The following is a 22724-nucleotide window of genomic DNA, read 5'->3' as shown; positions in this document are numbered from 1 at the left end:
CCACTATCCAAATAACTTGTGTTGGTATTAGAGCAAACTAACAAAGCTACATGTTCAAATTGAGAACATTTCACATGATACAGAAAACAATCAAATCAAAGTGAGTCTCCAACTATCACCCTAATCAAACTCCCTACATTGAACTACACTTAAGTTTTGTTGAGTTCCTTCAGGGAAGAGAAAGAGGCACACTTATCTAATTAATTATCTATCTATATTTATCTTTTGTATTATTCTATTCTAATATATACTATTCTACATCTACATTTAATATGTCATAGTATATTCTGGATGTTATTTATATTAACACCTACAGAATGATCTCATTCTGTTTAACAGCTGTATATTACTCTTTTATGAGAATGTGCCAGGAATTAAGTTATTGTCTATCAGTATCAGGCCTACCCTTCTATATGTCTAGGTGATGCTGGGGCTACAACTATGTAAGCTGTGTTTTCCCTTTGTATGTGCTACCCACCTCTCCCCTTAAACCTCTGCCAATAGAGGTGGCAGAAGAATGGAAGGCTAGAGGACAAATCGTGTCCTCCCAGTTTTCTTTCTATTCCCATTTCCTTTTATTCCTATCCCTGTTTGCTTTCTGTCCCATCTCTTACCCCATCCTCACTTCTTCTTCCTGAAAGTAACAGTTAATTTCAGTAGCAACAGTTAATTTCAGTAGCAACTGGTTGATTCCGATTTTCAGTTTTCTCCACCCAGAATCCACTCCTTTTTGTTTTTAATGTTTATTTATTTTTGAGAGAGAGAGCCCAAGTTGGGGAGACGTCTGGAGAGAAGGGGACAGAAGATCTGAAGCAGGCTCCACACTGACAGCAGTGAGCCTGATGCAGGGTTTGAACTCACGAACTGCAAGATCACTGCCTGAGCCGAAATCAGACGCTCAACCGACTGAGCCACCCAGGCTCCACTCCTTTGTAAGTCCCTCAGAGGCACTAGTAACATCTTAGTGCTGGTTCCTCAGCCACTTAGAAATCTGGGCAGAGCCACGGTATGACTTTCATAGGCCCTGGGCACTTATGTCTTTGGGAGTTCCTTCATCCATAGTAAAAATTTTTTATGATGGCATTAATATAAAGACAAATATTAATATTATTTATAATAAATTTTCCTTTGATCTTAAAGTTTACTTTTTTTGATTTTATTAAAAACTTTTTTTTAATCTTTATTTATTTTTGAGAAAGAGAGAGAGTGTGAACAGGGGAGGGGAAGAGAGAGAGGGAGACACAGAATCTGAAGCAGGCTCCAGGCTCTTAGCTCTCAGCACAGAGCCTGACGCAGGGCTCAAACTCATGGACTGCGAGATCATGACTTGAGCCCAAGTCTGACGCTCAACCGACTGAGCCCCATATTCTTCTTCTGATTTTAAAACAGATCAAAACATTCTCATGAGCCCAGAAAACTATTCTGGGTCTGTGCGCTGTGTCTACATTGCCTAATGGATAATTTGGCTCATGTTTCAAGTCTCTGATCCACAGGGCTCCTCCTCCTGGCTCAGAAGCACCAATATTATTCCAGAGGTACTTCCTCCAAAGTTCTAGGCCCCAGGTCGATGGGTGCCCTGCCTCTAATCTGTTTTGGTCATTCTAACTTCTGTCGGCAGAGGTCTCTCTCCTCGACTTGGAGACAACCACTTTCTTGCTATGTCCTCACATGGTTGTTCCTATGTATTTTCTGTGTCCTAATGTCTTTCTATCAGGACACAAGCTGGATCAGGGTCCACCCTAAGGACTCCATTTTAATTGAATTACCACCTTAAATTTCCACAGTCACATTCTAAAGTACCAGGGCTAGGGCTTTAATACATGAATTTTAGGGGAGGACACAATTTAGCCCATAGTAAGTGGATTTGCCAACACTTATTTAACCAGAATCGTATTGATAAGCAGTTCTGTTATTTTCAGCCTTAATTATTATCAACATGTTTTCTTTATTTATTATTTAAGTTAAAAAAATATGTTTATTTATTTTTGAGAGAGAGAGAGAGCAGGGAGGGAAGGGCAGAGAGAGATGTATGAAATATCTCAAACAGTCTCTGTGCTAATAGTGTGGGACTCGAACCCACGAACCATGAAATCATGACCTGAGCTGCAATCAAGAGTCAGACGCTTCACTGTCTAAGCCACCCAGATACCCCATTACAAACATGTCTTAATGAACAGTTTGAATATATATCTGACCAAATCTTTGTGAGTGAAACTGTGGCATTAGTTTCTTAAGTGAGGTGGGAGGGTGGGGTGGGCTAAATGGGTAAGGGGCATTAAGGAATCTACCTCTGCAATCATTGTTGCGCTATATGCTAACTAACTTGGATGTAAATTTAAAAAATTAAATTACATCAAAAAAAAAAGAGTAAGACTACAGGATACCTTCATATTTAATTTATAATTTTCATACCTATTGCCTTGCTACATTACTGAAACTTTCAAATTCTTGCTCAAAATACATGAACTTGCCAGCATTGTCATCAAATTCTACATTTGCTGATCTAATGAGTGAAATACGATTATACACTTGTTTTGATTTGTATTTCTTTAAATATGAGTCAGGGTAAGCATTTCTTTTATGTGTTTATTTTCCACTTATATTATTTTTTTTGTGTAGACTGCTCGTTCATACATTCAGCTGGTTTTTTGTTCAATGTTTGCTTTTTCTAATTGATTTTTGTGTGGTAACCATCATCTCTGATTTCTTTAGCTATACTCATGTTTTCACATCAGCTAGTTAACTTGTCATTATCTTTAGGTCTTAGGTTAGAAATGACCCCCAACATAAATTCCTCTATGATCTTTCCCACCAAATGCCTGGATCAGGAACACTCCTAAGTATCAGGCCTCTTTATCTACACTTAGCACTTATCCTACCTCCTAAGGAATGGAAATTGCTTTTTACTTTTTTGTCTTCCCCACTAGATATAATACTGACAGCAGAGACCTTGATTTGTTCATTGATGAAGCCTAGGTAATTAACAGTGTCTGACTCTAAAAGGTATTTGATATATAAATACATATATTTTTGAGCTGGCTGAAGGAAAGAAGGAAAGGATCAGTGAGTTTTTATTGAGCCATATCTCTTAAGGTTTCACGTTCGAAAACTATTGATTCATTTGGAGATCTAGTCGGTTAGCGTATTTCCTATGTATAACTCTGATTACTAAATTTAGCCAACAAAGTAAATTACACTGGTTGTGAGCAAAATGTGGTACTTTCTATCACAGCAGAGGTCATTTTATTTATTTATTTCAGACTTTAAAAAGCATTTTGATTATTTTTTGGGAGTGGCCATCTCTGCTGCTCAGGGATAGTTCATTAATAGAGACTTTTTTGCCTTGTCTTCTCAAAAGAGGCAAGAGTGCATAGCAGATGAGAACTTGGGCTCAGGAGTGCATGCATTTCCATCTTTGTTCCACCACCTCTAGCTTTGTGGCCCTGTCCATGTTACTTAAACCTGATCCCTAGTCTTGCCATCTGTAAAGTAAGGATATTATTATCTGCCACATAGGTTGCTGGAAGAATTAAAAGAGATAACATTTACTAAACAGTACAGAAAACTTAATACATTAGATATCATTATTATTAATACCATCTTCATTACTTAGGGAGTTGACACATCCTTTTAGAGTGGTGCATTGGGAGTATTTTCACTGACCTATTGCTTTCCAAGGAAGATGAGGCAATATACATTGAGATTACCATAGAAAGTAAGTCAGCATTGACTACCATACATAGTCACAGTGTGAAATAGGGACCAGTGTATCAGTCAGTGAGGAAATAGTTTAAGCAGTAATATGTATGTGTGTGCACAGCTGCATTGGTACATCTACATGCATTCTTACATATATAGATGCACAGCCATCCCAAAAATCTCATTAGGAAATCACTGTTGTTCCCCCCTCTGAATATTTCTAAAGTTTTGGTTTTTTATTTTATTATTTCTTTACTCTTATAAAATTCCCCTGATATCTATTGGCATCCTATTTACTATATATAAAAAAAATATGTGAAATATGATACAGACAGAACTGTGCCTTTAGCTGCCATGGGATTGATACTGGTCAAGTGTAACAATGAAAGCAGAATTCTTAATTGGTTCTAGTGATGCCTGATTATTCTAGAGTCTGTATGAAATGGAATGCATTTTGTGTGTGTGTGTGTGTGTGGTCAGTTTTGTGGTTGAAAGAAGAGGCAGCTGCTCAAATGGTGAGATTTCAGAAGGTCCCAGAAGTACTATTTCTCAGTATCTCTTCATCATACCTGAAATTAGAGGACCATTTTGAATGGGTAAATCTTTGCATTTTTCATAGGTGACTTCAAGAAATTCAAACATCATGGAAAGAATAAGCCATTCTTGTTTATTAACCTTTTCAAGTGATTGTTTTCTGATTATTTTCTAATGTAAAGGCTAATCTGGAGATATATATATATATATATATATATATATATATATATATTCAACCTAATGCTTTAATTTCAAATCCACTGACCAAACTGGTATTGCCTTGAGAGGAAAAACATCTCTCATAGAATATATCGATAATATGTTTTTTCAAGTCTAAAATGCATTTTATTCACTTATGTGTGTTAATGTGGTTATTTCTGGGTTATATAGTTAGAAATGATTTTAACTTTTTTAAAATTTTTTTAATGTTTATTTATTTTTGAGTGAGAGACAGAGCATGAGTGGGGGAGGAGCAGAGAGAGAAGGAGACACAGAATCCAAAGCAGGCTCCAGGCTCTGAGCTGTCAGCACAGAGCCTGATGCGGGGCTAGAACCCATGAGCCTTGAGATCACAACCTGAGCTGAAGTTGGACGCTTAACTGACTGAGCCACCCAGGCACCCCTTAACTTTTTCACTATACTTTAAAAATTTTCTAAAACTGCTAACTACATGTTTGTTTAATTAGAAGTAAGAAAAATAAGAAAACGCCCATTAGATTTCTACCCACACAAGGAGTTGTAGTTACCTAATTCCCTGATCAATTATGAAACAACCTGTGCTTTAGAGAAATTGGAATGGAACAATATAAAGCTATCCAAAGTCAATAGAAGTGACTGGATTTCAACCACAGCATCAACAAAATCAGAAGGAGAATTGATAAAATGCAAAGTTGATGTTATTTTTGATGATGTTAACTTAGCAAAATATCCTAAGAGAACAAAGAATTTCCTAACTTCAATTTTATTATTTTTAATGTTTTTGTTTTATTTTTGAGAGACAGAGAGAGAGAGCATGAGTGGGGGAAGAGGAGGCAGAGAGAGGAAGACACAGAATCTGAAGCAGGCTCCAGGCTCCGAGCTGTCAGCACAGAGCCTGATGCGGGGCTCGAACCCACAAACTGTGAGATCATGGCCTGAGCTGAAGTCAGATGCCTAACCGACTGAGCCACCCAAGCGCCCAACCTAACTTCAATTTTAAAGACAGGAAGATAAAAACCTTTTCCCACACTGCATGCGGAAATGAGTCAGCTTCATTTCAGCCCAGGAAACATTTATTCTGTGTCTACTGTCTACCTACCAGATTACAACATGGTCAATATACAAACAAGAAATCAAATATCATGGGGCAAGTGTTTTAAATAAACAAGGAATGTGTCTAGAAGGGTGTAAGACAAAATTGCCAAAGGTTTATACTGCAGAGTAAGATTACATGACGTTTTCTCATTTTGCTTGTCTATTCTCAAATGTGTACTGTGATATATATTTGTGTGAATGTGTGTGTGTGTGTGTGTGTGTGTCCCTTATATGACATTCCTATCCACATTTGATCCTCAACCTCCTTTGTAACCTTTATTTCTGCTTTCTCTCTCCACAATTCATATATCCTCTGATCAATAGCATATTTGTGGGAAGGAGCATTTTGTACATCAGTTTTTGACTCTATTTCCTATCCCTGCTGATGGCCTGCTATTGTCAATTTAAATATCACCTGCTTCAAACAGTTCCACATTATGTGTGAAAACCTCTCTGACCCTGAATTCCTAAACCCTTATTTCTCTCAGTGCTGAGCATTTTGTGATACAGTGTCTTGCATTGCTATTTTACTTAATACCTTACCCTATATGGTACTTTACTTTCATAACAATTTTACATAAATTATCTTATTTCATTCTGTGAAATAAGGTAGATACGATCTCTGTCTTCTGTGTGGGAAAAGAGCAGTATTAAGTGACTTGCTTACACTTCTGAGGAGCCAAGGCCAAGAACATAGGTTTCTGACTCTTGATATAATTTGATTTTCATTAAATGGAGCCACACTTAGTTTACTTTTGCTCTCTGACAAAACTGTATATCAACTCTATGAGCTCAGGAACTCTTTAGAAGTCAAGAATATAGTGTACACAATAGGTGCTCAGTAAAATCATTGATTAATGTTTTGACAAGATCTATAAAGCAAATCAACATAAATCAAAGCAAATTTCCTGGCTAATTAAGAGATAACCTCTTCAATATTAAAAATCTTCAGGTCTGTCTTTCTTCAAGATTTTAAAATTCTATTTGTAGGTATTTGCATTTGTTTAAGATATAAGGAAGATATTTAGAGAAAAAAATCAGCATTTAGAAAGAGAAAGCAACACTTTTATTCACCTGAAGGGAAAGTTTACTAGTGGAATGACTGGTTGAGGAGGAGAGAGCAGCGTAACTGGCAGAAACCCTCACTGTAGTAGGAGAAAAGGAAATCCAGGGAAGAAGAAAGCACCATGAAATGCCATGATGTTGGGCTTTGTTCTGGATTTTGTATATTTCTGACAAGGGTGGAGAGAGCAGGACCTCACAGAAACAAAGCAATATTCGACACGGTTTATAAGCTACTGATAAAATCTCTGCTCACTGGTGGTTTCCCAAGTGGACAACAACTTAGCAGGCCAATCAAAGAGTGGTAAAATTTCATGTGGAGCTCTGAGACTTCTGTCTTAGTTGGCTGGAGTCAGGAACAAGGTGAACTGCCCACAAGCTAAGGACAAGCAATACCCAGGGGAAAGTAAACATTTTTCTCATTGCAGCAAAAGACTAAATCTAGTTATGCAAACAATGACGACAGTGAGTGGGGATACTGATGGATAAAATACATACTGTACAATTCATTCAATCTTTGTGAATCGTATAATCTGAAAATAATTTTTATGTTATAATGAGTAATTGAAATAAATTAATACAATTTTTTGTTTTGTACAAAAATAATAGTGGCTAGAAGCATAGGCTTTATACCCCCTCCTTTCTTGGGTAATTTCTTATGGAATGTACTTTCATCCATTCAACACTTATTTAGCAAGCACTGTATATACTAGCTCCAATAGTAGGCTCTGGAGTTGTAACTGTAAAGTAAACAGACCCGAGCTCAGGTCTGGAAACTGGGCACAACAGTATCGTGACTTTTTATTATAATGACCTTCTCAACCTCCTAATTATCCATCCTTAATGGATACCCTTGGTAGCTGCCCGTCTTCCTAGTCCCTTTGTATGCTACATTCTATTAACTCTCTCCATGGTTCTCTGCAGTACAGGCATCCTCTCCTGCTGCCCAGTATGATAATTGTGCCTACCTCGCTTCTGATCAGTAAGTACTGCCACACTTCCTCTATCATTTCCTTATTTCAACACCCCCTTTGCTTTCATTGTCTTATGTCCTACTCAATGTCCTTCATTGTCCTACTGTCAGGGCTGGCTGAGACCAGCCATCACTGTGCTTCTAAGAGTGCTCAGCCCTTCTTACCGATGCATTTCATACTTTGGTTATAGGTGATTCATACAGGCTCTCCCATGGAATAAAGTGAGCTGGAGTTTGTCTGCTTTATGTAGTATGTCCACACTAGCATACTACTTCTCTGAGCCTTTGGGTCTCATTTTCCATGGCAGTTTCAGCATTTCACTTAGTACAGACTATTATGAATCTTGCAAACTCCTAGTCCCAGGTGTTTGTGAAGTCTTTTGTCTTTCTCTCTCTTTTTCTTTTTCTTTTTCTTTCTTTCTTTCTTTCTTTCTTTCTTTCTTTCTTTCTTATTTATTGAAATATAATTCACATAATTCGCACACCATACAATTTATCCATTACACTCATTATCTCATATAATCCTCACAATAACCCTCACATATGCTATTATTGTCACTATTTACAGGTAAAGGGATAATGTCTTAACGGGGCTGAGTAACTAGCCCAAGGTCATTCATCTGGGAAATATTGGGATCTAGATTTGAATCCAGTATTGTTTGATTCCAAAGTCATGCTGTGCTTGTTCTTAAAATGTAGACTTATTTAAAAATTGCAAACTCTTGCCCTCATTTTAAATAAGCATTGTTTGGGCTTCTCAGTCAACTCCCTCACCTATGAAGTCATAGTCATTATTAGTAACTCATTTATTTCTAGGAAGGAACATAGAGCATTCAGTAAATATGATTTAATTTTGTATTTTGTCCTCAATTTTGGAAAATGACTGGGCGGGGACCTAATTTCAGATGGGAAAAGTAAGATGTAAGTAGTCAGTTGACCAGTTCAAGGTAAAAAAGATTAGCTGATTCTGGGGCCAAGAATGGAAGTATGTCACCAGTTTCTGACCAGGGACATGTCCTACCATGGCCTTGTGCTGCCCACAGAGGAGTTTCTTGATGGGAATACTGCCACTCACCAATAACACTCTGGAGAAATGCTTCCAGGTAATAGTGGAGAAAACTGGAAACTAGTACAGGGGAACATCACTGACTAAATTAGAGCATGACCAACAGGCTGGAGGGCTTTGTGAGCTCGTAACTCAATGGCAGCTTGAAGTGGCTGTGATCTTTGTGCACTTGAGAGCATTGAAACCTGGTGCCTCTTTGCAAAGGCCTGGTTTGGAATCAAGAATTCATCCACACATTTAACTCAAGCTTCATATCTGAACCTGGGTCACTGTAGTTACCAGAAGAATTGAAAGATGGATGAATTGACATCTTTCAGTGTTTTTTGTCTATCTGGCAAAAATGGCCCAACACTGCATGTAAATAATTATAAATAAAACAGAAAGTCAGAAGACGTTCTAGTTAATATTTAATGACCAGTTCTCTGGCAGCAGTGCACATTCCAAAGATTTCCCAACCAGTCGTGTTTATACTGCTATAAACTCCAACAGGCCCAGCTTTTCTCTGAGGTTAGAGCACACTCCAAGAGCTAATATTTCTCCTACCTGAGAACTTTAAAAATGGTCTAAAAATCCAAAGCCAGGAATGTGCTAGTTGCTTGTTGATGTTTTTGTTAACCAAGAAAAATTGGTGGCAAAAACCACCTTCTTGTTTGTTGCAGAAGATTATGGGACTCTATTTGAGAATAAATTATGAAAATACCTATTTTTGCCAGCTTTGTCAGAGAAGGGAGTATACGTCCAAAGAAGCCAAGTCATTTCAAAACTTGGTACGCAAGCTATTTGTTTCTCGAAAATTAGGAAAAGAACGTGACCTTAAAGGAAATGAAAAAGCTCAACAGGAAATTTCGTAAATTGTAATATTCTGACTTAACCACTTTTTAAAAAATTCAGATACTGAGATTCATTAAATAAGTAAAACTAACATTTTTGTAGGTCTTAATGTAAAGAATAGTTTGCCTATGTTACTGCCTTTGAGTCTTAAAGTTTTGAGGATTCATGAAACGCTAAAGTAATGGGAAGTATCACTCTGAGTATTCAGGAAGTGTGAGTGTTGGTGCTTGTACGGAGTAATAAACCACTGAATCCTTTCCCAAGGAACTTCATAGTACGGTATTCTTATAACAGCAGAGTTGGCCAAAGGATTCTTTATTTTAGCTTTAGTAAATAGCACTGGGGCAGGGGTATCTATTCTAAATGAATATACTCTATGTACACAAAACCATGCAGGGTGAAGATCAAATCTTTAATTAGGAATTAGCATAAGAAAAGCTATAAGGAAGTGATGTAGTCTATAGAAAAAAGATTTCAAGTTACAAATCAAGAAATGAGAGTGCTCTTAAGAGTAACCATAACAGCAACGTGCATTTATTTCATTTTTAGTTTGTGCCAAGAACGGTTTTAGGCTTTTTCTCTATTGCCCATTTAATCCTTGTAACCGCCCTCTGGAGTAGATACTGTTGTTATTCCTGCTATGCAGAATAGGACACAAAGGGATTGCTGGGTTAAGTAACTTGCTCAAGGGCACTGAACTTCTTCTAAGTGTAGTTGCTGGGATTCAAACCCTAGAAATCTACCTCTAGAGGTCATGCTCTTAACTGTTCTGCTAAATTGCTTTTTGATTAGTAGTTCTACCTTTGCTAAGTGAGCCTGGTCAATGTTTTTATTTTATTTTATTTTATTTTTCAATCTTTTCAAATTATCTGATATCTGCTATTGCTACTCTCACAAAGTTGTTTTCAGGATTAACTGAAATAATATATTTAAGAGCACTTTAAAAGATAATGTGCTCTTCCAATGAGGTGATATTATTACTTTGTATACAATGGTTAGTTACTCAGAGCAATGGTCCATTAAATGGTCAGCAATGAGTGCATTTGGTATACTAATAAACTGAACCACCATAATAGGCTTCTTTTAGATGTACACACATTAGTTCTTCCCAGAACTCATGAGCAAGTCAAGGCTCAAACTGCCACTGCACACAGTTATTTGGAGATACATGGGCATATTTCTGGAAACAGGGAGGAACTGCTGTAATTGTTTGCACATGCAGACATTGTCTCAAATTATGATTTTGCTATTTCAGAGATTCCCTTGTCATAACTACCAAAATGACACAAGCAGTACTTTTTTGTAATCTCCATATTTGACGCATGAAAGAAGACTTAATTCCTGTTTGAATAAACAACATAATAAGGTTATTGAGATTAGAGACCATTACTATATAAAATTATGTCTAAGTGGCAGATATAATTAACATTGGATTGTAATTACACTAATTACAAGTCACATTAAGACACTCCAGTAATGACAAAGTGAGAACCCTATAATTGAATGGAATAAGTAGGGAAACATGCTGCTCACACTAATTACCTAAATGAGCTAATATGTCTTCAGAGTGACAGTCTTGCTCAATGTTATTACGCAGACACGGCAGTTGAGTGAGGTATTTTTTGAAATATATATATATTTTTTCCAGTTTTTCCCTTTATTCTCTCCAGGACCTATTTCAAAGCATCAGCAGCTTCAGGATTTCTCTCTTGAGCCAAAGAAAAGTAGAGCTTTCTCTAACCTTCTTACAAAAGAGCACATACAGCCCAGATCCTTAGACCTAGGTAAGACTTAGATCTTAGAGTGTATGGAATGAACTGAGCACTAGCTGGTTCCTTGGATTGGCTAATGCTCTCCAATTTCTCCTCTGTCCTGTCTTTCCCAGTTTACCAGATAAAGCAGCTCCAGCTTCCTGTGTATTTTGCAGCATTGAGAACAATCATGTTGTGGGTTCCGAAGTACCAAACATGGCTTCCGCTGCCCGGCCCCAGAGAGGCCCTGGAGAGTGATAAAATTTGAATTATTCACAGCAATTAGTACCAGCACTGCACTGGGACTCACATTTCAGCCCAAGCTTTTAAGTGAGAATATAAAATAATACTGGAATATGAATTCATGGCACTGTGAAAGTTTATTTTTTGTTTTTTCTTTTCCCTCCTCAAATACCTTTCCTCTTTGTACTTCTAACTATCTGGGGCACTGCTTGGGTAAGGTTAAAAAAAAAAAGGAAACAGGATGTAGCTATTTAAAACCTTAAAAGAAGATATTTTGTTTTTAAGGCAGGGATATCACAATATGTGGGAAACTGAATTGATGCACTTATATTGATAAATAATGCTGAGTGGAGCTTTTTTTCTCTTCTGTTGGGGAAGAAAGGAAATGGTATCAGACATGCCTTTGTCAGTGGGGCTTTCAAACTGTTTCTGTATATAAGTCTTTTTCCTGTATTAATGAGATTTCCTTCTCTTTGTCCAGAAACTGCAGTTTTGCCTCTAAAAAGCCAGGTTTACGTGTTTCTAATACAAAACACTAAGCCAAGTGTGCAAGGTTCATTAATAAGTAGATACTACATTAGTCCAAACATGGCAATTTGGCCCGCCTACCCTGTTAATATTTGGTGTGTAACTCAGAAATAATGACTCTGTTCTCTTGAAAAATTCTACTTCCAGGTTTTGCAATTCTTGCAATCAATCATTTTATTTCAAAATGGATTTGGTGTTGAATTTGAATTAGGGGCTATACTCAATTAATTCTTTAGTTATACAAACTCATATAATAAAGTATTAGGAGTTTACATAAGAGGGTGTTGATTGAAACAAATAGAGTTGGAGGCCAGCCTTCCACTAATGGCCATGCAAGTCAGAGGCTAATGGACTTGGCCATATTTAATCTAAGACAAGGAGTGGGGTGATTAAGATTTTATCCTAGCACTATCCTGTTCTCACTGATGATTTTGCAAATTACTCATACCTCTGTTTTTGTAAGATGGCAATTCAATGGTTCTTTGCAACTTCTTTAGAGTCCTGAGGCTTAAAGCAGCCCAAGAACTTTTTGCACTTTATGTCACTACCTCTAGGTAAAGAATTAGCCAAGTTGGCAGAGCAAACAGATACTCAAGACTAGAACCTTTCTGTAAAGACCCAGATAGTAAATATTTAAGATCTTGGGGGTCACATTTGATCTGTGTGTATACATATATAGATAGATAGATAGGTAGGTAGATAGATAGATATGTGTGTATGTATATGTATATATGTGTATATATATGTGTATATACACATATATATATTATAACTCTTTAAAAATGTAAAAACCATTCACCATTCTTGGCTTGCTGGGCTTTAAGCTTTTGGGGCTGTAAGAGGCTACAGGTAGAATTTGGGCCACAAAGCCAACTCCTGCCCCACAGTAATGTAATTGAACATCTATCACATTGAAGAATTGTTCTTTAATAGGAACTAAATATAAAAGTCCTTCAGTCAACTCTTCCCAATGTACTGAAAAATAAAATGTAGATGATAGATATTTAAAGTTACAGACATTTTTTGTTTTGTTTTGTTTTTTCTATTTATACTTGAACCAGTTGCTCTACTGGGCAGATCAAAGCTTAAGAGAGGAGAGGCAGTTTTCACATAGGCTATGGGAGTGGCCTTGTCTGGGTCAGAGCCAAAGTGAGGTGAGGAGGGCAGCTGTGCAAAACTGGACATGACAGACTGCTTATACACAGAGGGTTGATCAAATAAGTAACTATGTTAAGGATAAGGTGACCCAGGTATGAGAAGAGAGTTATACATATATGGAAAGGAATAAAACCAGAAAGAGCCCTTAATTTTCAGTACATATAGATACATAAAGAAATACAGAATTATATAGATATAAATATAGATGTAAATTATGTGTAAATATAAGAATATATATACATATGTGTGTATATACACATACACACATATGTATATATATATGTTTATACATATATGGCAGACCTGGTACCCAGATTGCTGCTTCATAATATCATGAACAGACCTAGTGCCTAGACTATGGCCCCATAATATCATTTTCCAGTGAAAGAAACCAACGCTCCTAGGATAAATGGTTGATTCCAGAATAGTTGATTGAGGCAGGGCACATTTCAGTCTAGAAGATCTTTCTTGTTCCAGGAAAAATTAAAAAAGGCCCCAGAATGATTGGGTAATGTCAAAAAGATCCAGAAACCAGTTTGAAGGGACTCCCACCAGACAAACCAGTGATAATTCCAGCATCAAAAGGAAAACATGGCAGTAAGAATAGTACTTATTTGAAAAGTTAGGACCATTTGATACATTAAAAGTTTGAGGAAAGATGGGAAATTTACATGGTTTAAAAATAGATCTCTACAAAATACGCATTTATTACCAAGGAGGCTAGGAAGAATTACTTTATGGAGGAAAAGCCTGACAGACACCACCTTGATCACTGATTAAAGTGAGCATCGTCAGTCCTGAGACAAGTCCAAATTGTATGCCATTTAATAGGATACAGTTAGGAAAATGTGATATTTTCATCAAAAAACATAACTTGAATCTAATCATGAGGAAACATTAGACAAACCTCAACTGAAGAATATTTTACAAAATAACTGGTTCTAAAGTCTTCAAAAACACAAGGTCATGAAAGTCAAGAAAAGACTGAGAAGTAATTCCCTTGTGAAGAATAAAGAGATATGACAGCTAAATGCAACACATAATTCTCAACTAATTATTTTCCTATAAAAAACATTGTAGGGGGGCGCCTGGGTGGCGCAGTCGGTTAAGCGTCCAACTTCAGCCAGGTCACGATCTCGCGGTCTGTGAGTTCGAGCCCCACGTCAGGCTCTGGGCTGATGGCTCAGAGCCTGGAGCCTGTTTCCGATTCTGTGTCTCCCTCTCTCTCTGCCCCTCCCCCGTTCATGCTCTGTCTCTCTCTGTCCCCCCCCCCCCAAAATAAATAAACGTTGAAAAAAAAATTAAAAAAAACAAAAACGAAAACATTGTAGGGACAATTCACAACACTTCAATGGGGTCTAAAGATTAAATGATAGTAATGTATCAACGTTAGTTTCCTCATTTTGATTTTTGGACTGGTTATGTTGGAGAATACCCTCGTTTGTTGGAAATGCACATAAAAGATGGGGCATTAGGTTGGTAGATTACTCTCAAATGGCACAGAGGACAGAAATGCTTGTTCCGTACTTACAAATTTTCTATAAGTTTGAAAATGTTTTATAATAAGAAATAGTTTTAAAAAGAGCTGCCTTATAAATATAATACAGTGAATTAAAAATATAATTAAAATGAGCTTTCTAGGGTGCTTTCCTATAGAAAGATAACATTGTGGAGTGTGGATTTTGAAAGTCTGTAAAATCTGGATTGGAATTGGATTCAAACATTTGATAGCTGAATGGTTTGAGTTAGGCCACTTAACCATCTTACAAGTTAAATGTACCTGATATTGTCTATAGTGTAGTGCTATTAATAAATGAGAGAAAATTTACTTAATGGGCCAAATATAGTGCTTAGAACATAGAAGGTACTCACTAGAAGCTAATAATAGTAGAGATAAATTGTAGTAATAATAGTAACAGTAATAATAATAATAATAATAATAGGAGTAGTATTGTCAATGATGTTAGCAGTAATATTGATGGTAGCAATCGACTTTTTACTACCATAGTAGCGGTAGCTGTTGTTGTCACAGGCACCATTAATTATCATGATCATCGTGGGTCCTCTCCAGGAGGGCTGACCTCGGTGGTCCGCTATATGAAAAAGCTTCAGTAATCATGATCCATCATGGGAAAAAGAAGTTATCAGGCAAGAGGATGTGAGGGGAACAATTATATGGGTGGAAAACATCTTCATTATCAAAGGTGAGTCGATACCCAGAAATAATCCATGGTATGAGTATGTCCATCCAATGAGCCCACTCTCTTACTAAACATTGTAGAAAAACACTTGGTTCCACTCTGGCTTTCTCCAAGATCCACTCCAGCACGCATAGATGTGAAATTCCTACACCCCGTGTCAAGCACACTGATTTCCTTATCTTCTGAACCTTGCCTGTCTTCAGAGTGTTGTATGTGTCAGAAGACATATCGGTGCCAAAGCCAGTTGAATATCTTGAAGTTGCCACAATAGGTCAGTGCAGGATTTTCCATATTCCTGCTCTGATATTTGAACTATAATTCTACTAATCTAAATTCTCAATACTCAAGATAGATTTATATGTATTAGGACCTCTTATCTAGACTTTTTAAACATGCTGTTTCATATTCCTTTTTTACCCTCTGGGTTTCAATATGTTGTATTTCAGGGAATAGACCTTCAGTCAATGTTTTTGTGTCTAATAATGTTATACTTAAAGACTTTTCCAGGGGCACCTGGGTGGTTCAGTCAGTTAAACATCTGACTCTTGATTTTAGTTCAGGTCATGTTCCCAGGGTTGTAGGATCAAGGCTTGGGTCATGATCCCAGGGTCATGGGATCTAGTTCCACATCACTCTGGGCATGGCGCATGCTTAAGATTCTCTCTCTCTCTCTCTCTCTCTCTCTCTCTCTCTCTGTCTCTCTCTAAACAAACAAGCAAACAAACAAAACCCCAAAACCACCTTTCCAGAGATCATCACTTGACTTTGTGGTGGACCAATAATGATTTATAGTCTGGGTCCCTGTGTGAAAGTCCATTTGTATGTATTACCACTTATGATGAAGAAAGTGGACATCCCATTTAGGCTTCATGTTCCCTAGGCTTATTTTTCCCAATACTTCCAGATACGTGCAGTCAAGTCTTCCAAATACATACTCAATATTCTGCCTGATTCTGAAGCATTTTTTACTAAATCAGGATATATAACAAGTGCCTCCATCCCTTCATCTAACAGGACTTGGAATTAAGACTCTGAGGTGAACATTTGACTTAGTTGTGACTGACAGGCTTTCCTATTGCTTCCCCAATATCTTTGCTGCCAAGCAACCTATAACCAGAGCCCCAGGAGCATTTCCTATGAGTCTGTGCCTCTTCGTACCCCTTTTCGTCTCTTTCCTGTCCCCATGTTGGCTCAGTCGAAAGGCTTGGATTTCTGTGGTTCCTGCTCTTTGCTTCAGGCTGGAGCTCAATCTCATAGCTGGAGTACTATAATAGTTTTTCTTGTGCAAGCCCTTTCCACCCAAGAGTCCTGCGCTCTGTATGCAGTCCAGGCTGTTGATTAGTCCACTACCATCTCTGACAAATATTTTCAAATAAAACTTCTTTCCCACAATAAAAAGTAAAGTATTTTTGAAATGTGGTCTGAATTAGATTCCTTCATTGATGTTTCGTGCATAGGAGTGCTCCTTTGGGACCCCCTATGATAGATTTCTCTTACCACAACTAATCCACTAGGTCCTAACTTCCTTATCCTTCCTGCTCTCCCATTGCTTTTTAAGTTTACTCTTGCCTGAGTTATGACAGTTGCAGGCGAGTCAGCAGTCCCAGCCCTCACCTTGCCACAGTACTTTTAAGGTACATCCTGGTACTACATATTATTCTATCCACCAAGTGTTACTTTAAATGGCCTTATACTTGAGACACCACTGATGGAATCTACTAAGATGCTATTCCACATTTTAGTTCCTCTCAGGGCTCCAAACACAGTTAAGAACAGGATTCAAAGTTAAATCCTCACCTTCTAATTATGGGAAAGTTATTTATTTCACCTCTGATCCTGGTGGACATAAGATGAGAGTAATGCAGCTAATAGTTCATACATCACAGGTTCTTAAGTACTGATAACAATAGCAATGTATCAAGTGCCACCAAATGCCAGATGCTTAACATACATTATTTCTAATTCTTAGAATTATACTGCATTGTGGACTATATTCTCATTTTATAGATGAGGAAATTGAGGCTCACTCAGTTTGGTTATGTAATTTGCCCTGTCATCACACTAAGCAAGTGGCAGAGCTGGAATTCATTTTAAAGGTGTGGCTGACTCTTAAATTCTAGCATATTTCACTACTCTTGCACCTCTGATGGGAAGGTTTCTCTCAAAAGAAACAAAGAGACACATTTCTCTGTGGCATTTCCTGTTTTCCTATTTCAAACATCTTTTTAGTTGCCGAAGAGTTGCCAGGATCAAAGACATAATTTATGTATTGAACTGCTGCAGGCTAGAAAGAAAAATGCATTTTATCATGCTTAATCCTTTAACTCATTCACTACTCACTACGGGTAAACTTTTCCAGTGAGGTGTCAATAGACATATTTAAATGAGAAGGCATAAAGACTGGACATGGGTGGGGCAGAGGGACGTGTGGGTCGCAGATGGTGAGTTCCTAACGCTCCTAGCCTGTAATGCATCAGGTGTTTTACAAAATGGTAAAAAAAATACTTAAAAGTTTTTGAGGTCCTGGGGAAAGGAAGTCTTCCAATGTGCTAGAAACCTCTTCAAGACAGCATTTGTGACTTTAGTCTTCAAACTGTCTCCCTAAGTATTTTTGATCTTGACCTCTTTATTTGGTTGATAGAATTTTTTTAATACTTGTAATTATTTTATTATTGTTTTATTTTTTTCAATCTCTCCTTTCTCCTTTGCTGTAATGGAGATTCAATAAAGACCACGATCATGTTACATACTGAATGGCACAAAGTAAGTGCTCAGTAAATAATTTTTTAGTGGGGAACCCCAGCCCTCCCCTCCAGCCTCTGATGGACGGTCGTGGTATTCCCGCCTGCTGCCTGAAGCCACTGCGCAGGTCCGCTCAGGGGCCGAGCGTAATCCCAGCGTGTGGTTTGCTTTAGCCCGGCGCTGAAACCGCGGCTCCCTGGGAAACTGGGCGTGGCCAAGAAGGGTGCCACCCCTAGCCGGTCTTCCATCCGGTGGGGGGGGAAGTGGAGCTTGGTAGAGGTCCCGTACTGTACTCTTTCCAGCGCGCGGTGGGAGGGCCACTGGAGTGAGCCTTACAGTCTTGGGCGCGGGTAGGGGAACCGCAAAGTTAAAAAAAAAAAAAAAAAAAAAGTTAAATGAATATGACAAAAGTGCAAAGAAGATCCCCTCCCTTTGTGAGAAGATCTACCACAGGTATCGCCAGAGTAAAATTCGCGTACTTCTATGTAAAGGTCACCAGCGAAAACAATACAGTGCGTGATACGTGTTATTAACGCTCCTTCTCTGCACTTCTCATCACAGAAACAGACTCCGGAAGGGGATGTGCTGGCATCACACCTACAAAGACGAGCAGGGAGGGGAACAGGACGAGGTAGAGCTGAAGAAATGGGGCTGCAGAACTTGTTGAATTTGGCCCGAGTAGCCAGGAAGTCCCAGGCGCCATTCACAGGTTGTGGACAATTAGCAGATGTTTCTTTTTCCAGGTAAGTCCAATCCCACAGGTGTAGGCTGTGTTTATACTGAGTCAGATGGTGGTGGCGTCATAGCAGTATGACCAGGGGATTTTGGCCAGGGGATGGCTCCTCTCTTTTTGAGAGCCAGGACTCAGCGTTCCAACGTTCCAGGGAAGATACTGGTAAAAATTAAGAAATGGTGGTTTGCCCCTGAGTTCCCCTGAGTCATCAGCACCCATCGGTGATACACTATACCTGACCCTGTGGCCTTTAAATCATGTTATAGAATTTGAGTGACTAGGAAAATATTCACATCAAATAACTGATAAAAAGGGTTATACAACCATATGCACCATATAAGGCAAAATATCTCTCTATTTTTATCTGCAACTATATATGAAGATACATATGAAGAGGAAAATAACAGATTGGGAAGAAATGCATGAAGATGTTATTAGTGGTTATCTCCAGGTGGTAGAATCTCAGGTGATGTATAGTTTCATCTGTGTATTTTCCAAGTCTTCTGTAGTTAACATGGATTACTTATAAAAAAGAAAAAGCAAATATTGAAAAAAAAACACAGAGAAAGACTCCACTAGGCAGAATAAATCTAAATAAATTAGACCATGCAGGTAACTGTTTTCATTTTTTTTTGTTTCTGGTCCACTGGAGTGGACTTCCTGGATCTTTTTTGGACCTCAGACTGCACTTACCCCCTGCTGACTCAAAACCCAGCCTTTATGCTCACAGGTCAAACCTCTTTGAGCGTCTTACAGTGTATAACGATGAAGGTGCTCCTCTCCTGCTCTTCTGTTTACCTCCGCATTCAGTGGTGGTGGACCCAATAGGCCTACGCTTTGGCTTTGTTCCAAGACAAAGAATCTGGCAGGGAAACAGAGGCAGATTTCACACTTTGGCAATGTCCCCCTGATCTCTGCTACCCCAGGTGTCAGACACCTTCAAGTGGAAATCTTTTAACTAAGAGCCCCCCATGGCAGCTCCCTTAGGCTTGTATGTGTGTAGTGGAGGGGATGCTGGGATTTGGTGGAAATGTGAGAAATCAAATATTGAATCTGTTGGTTTATTGAGAAGATTAAAATGGCTGGTTTAGAACCAAGGATGAGCCTAGTCCTGCAGTTTTTCGTGAAGCTGGAAAAGGCAAACAGAGTAGTCTGCTCTGTGTTTAGACCATTTCCATCAACCTCTGTTGCCCTTTGCTCTTATTTTCCCAGTTATACCTGTCCTTTCCTACCTCATAAGAGAGCCTGTTTGTCACATTTTCCTCTTAATTAAAATGTACAAGTCCTATATTTTATTCTTCTAGGTCCCTGCCAGGTAACTGATTACTTGAATCTAAGTTGAGGTGTTGATAGCTGATAAGAAAAATGTGTTAGATGTGTTAATGTGTACGCTGATAACATTGACATTTCTTCAGTGACCTTTAGAATCTTAGGTCTACTGAGCATTTAAGACATGAGGTGCTGTAAAATAAAATGTGTGTGTGTGTGTGTGTGTATGTATATATATATACACACACATATATGTACATATATATATATGTACATATATGTGTGTGTATATATATATATATATGAGGGCAAACAGGATAACCCCAGATAACATATTATACTCTAATTGAATTCAACATTTGGCCAGTTCAGAGCAAATTCTCTGGAATCAATGATGTTTACCTCTGATTTGGTATAATACCTTATATTTAAAACCTAAATCTAAAAAAAATGTTACTGGTTATTTGAGAGGAGTTTTGGTGTTGAATTTCAAAGAAAATATGATATATATATGTAAGATACATATAGTGTTGTATATATATGTATATATATATGGCTTCATTAAGGTGTTATGTACTCTCTCCATCAAAGGACTAGTAATAATGGAAGCAGTGGTAGCTGTGACATGGTATATTTAATAATGTATCCTTATGCACGTTAGTCAAGGATAGAGAATTTAAGTTGGCTCAAAAAAAAACAAAACTGTGAAATTCAATGATAAAACCTTTAATCATGCTTAAAAGGTCAATTGAAATGGGCTGATTATAGTTAGTAATTAAGTGGTCCTTAACCTATACTGTGCTGCTTTTCTTTGGTGGAGCTTCGTTTTGGGGAAATTCCATTTAGATTTCTGATTAAGTCTTTTTTTTTTTTTTTTTTTTTAGAATTAGGAAGAGAACAACAGTCACCACTTTTTTTTTTTTTTTTCTTTGGTTACAGTAATTTATGCTTTGTCTCATCTTCTCTTTGCTTTAACTTTTGTTTGGCTTGATTGTCTATGTCATTTTACTTTAATGCATATATCAATTTTTCCTTTTATATCCTTTTAAGATACAAGTCTGTCCATTTTTATTTGGCTGTTTCATTGTAATTCAGTGTGTGTGTGTGTATATATATATATATATATGTATGTATGAAGTTTAAAAGAGTAAAAAAAATGAGATCAGTTTTAAGGTTTGTGAAAATCACTTCATTTCTATGTTTGTCTTATGTAGAAATTAAGAATAATAGTGTCTGTCTTTTCGTATCTCAAAGTGTAGTTATAAAGTTCACAATGAGATAATAAAACAAAGTGTTTTTAAAAGTGTAAAATCCTGTTTAAACATAAGAAAGACGTTACTTATTACTTTTATTTTTCATAGTTTTGCTTTTTAAATTGTACATTTTAACTGTTGGTATGTTAAGCTGTCCATTTTTCCTTTCCTGTTGGTGAGACAATACCTAAAGATAACGTGTCTACCTATTTTTATGTAGGATGTACAAACATATATACAAATATTTTCCTTTAATTTTTTCATACAGTGTAAGCTTTTCATTTTGACTCTCAGTGAATAACAATTCAACATTTAGCAGTCTGATTAACATATATGTGCTTTGTCTTTATAAAATTATGGTGAAGAATTTAAGTTATAGTTCTTTAAAATGAAATAATACATATTTCATTTCAATCTGATTAGGATTGTAACTATTCTTGTTTTGCCATGTGGTTAGAAGACAATAGAACTTGTACTTTGGGGAACTAAATAAGTAAAACAAATTAATTTGCCACTAGGCAAAAGTCTCTATAAAAATATGACCATTCTGCAAAATACTGGGAAAATATTGAACATGAATTTGAAATCAACAATTTTAAGAAATTTTTATTTCCCTTTGACATTATGCTTTATTGATCTATTAAGTAGGTCAGTGAGCATCCAATCTCTTTAACTAAGACATCCTATGCCACATAATCCCAGTACAGTTTTTGAGCCATTTAAAATGAAAGAATAAGCAAAGAATTAGTGATCTATAGGATTCTAGGGAATGGTTGGGCAATTTTATTCTTCAAGTGTTAGGAAAATTCATATTGGTAAATACTATATTAGTACAAAAATGCATTCACGTTTCTTAAGAGACTTAAAATAATTAACTGAACTCTTTGGCTAATGCTTGCCCCTGTAATAAATCTGTCATTTTTTTTTTTCTTGGAACGCTACAGTTAAAGGAATTTCTACAGTCGCTGCAAATGCGACCTCATTTAGACAACTATTTTTAAATGTTTGCCAGAAAATAAACAGGAAGCAAATCTCAAAGTAATTTGAAAAAGTCAGGAAGATATTCTCTTTCCAAGAATCTAACTCAGTTACCGCTACTCTCCCTGTCCCTATTTAATACTCACACAGGTTTTTTGTTTAAAGAACCACATGACAACTATAGATTAAGTGGATTTCAGCACCTCCAGATACCTCAAAACAAAATCACCCAGATTCTTCTCCCTCTCCTGCCACACCATCCTCCTCCTGTTAAATGGAGAGTTGTATATGCTGCAAGAGACTATTTGATCATTGAAGAGAGACAAAATGTTCTGCTTTTCAGCACATTTTAATCCACAGCTGGTGCACAGATTGGCATAGAGTATATGTTAGTTTTAGCTGTGAATTTT

General features: G+C 37.2%; 1 long non-coding RNA gene across 1 annotated transcript; it reads left to right on the top strand.

The window, feature by feature from the left end:
* Positions 1–5318: 5318 nt before the first annotated feature.
* LOC122481311 lies at positions 5319–12252 on the top strand. Its single transcript, XR_006296820.1, has 3 exons — positions 5319–7570; positions 11129–11242; positions 11344–12252. It is a non-coding gene; the product is annotated as an uncharacterized LOC122481311 (long non-coding RNA).
* Positions 12253–22724: the final 10472 nt, after the last annotated feature.

The sequence above is a fragment of the Prionailurus bengalensis genome, chromosome C1, assembly GCF_016509475.1.
Source record: "Prionailurus bengalensis isolate Pbe53 chromosome C1, Fcat_Pben_1.1_paternal_pri, whole genome shotgun sequence".
Classification (NCBI taxonomy): Eukaryota; Metazoa; Chordata; class Mammalia; order Carnivora; family Felidae; genus Prionailurus; species Prionailurus bengalensis.
This window is presented reverse-complemented; position numbering and strand designations above follow the sequence as displayed.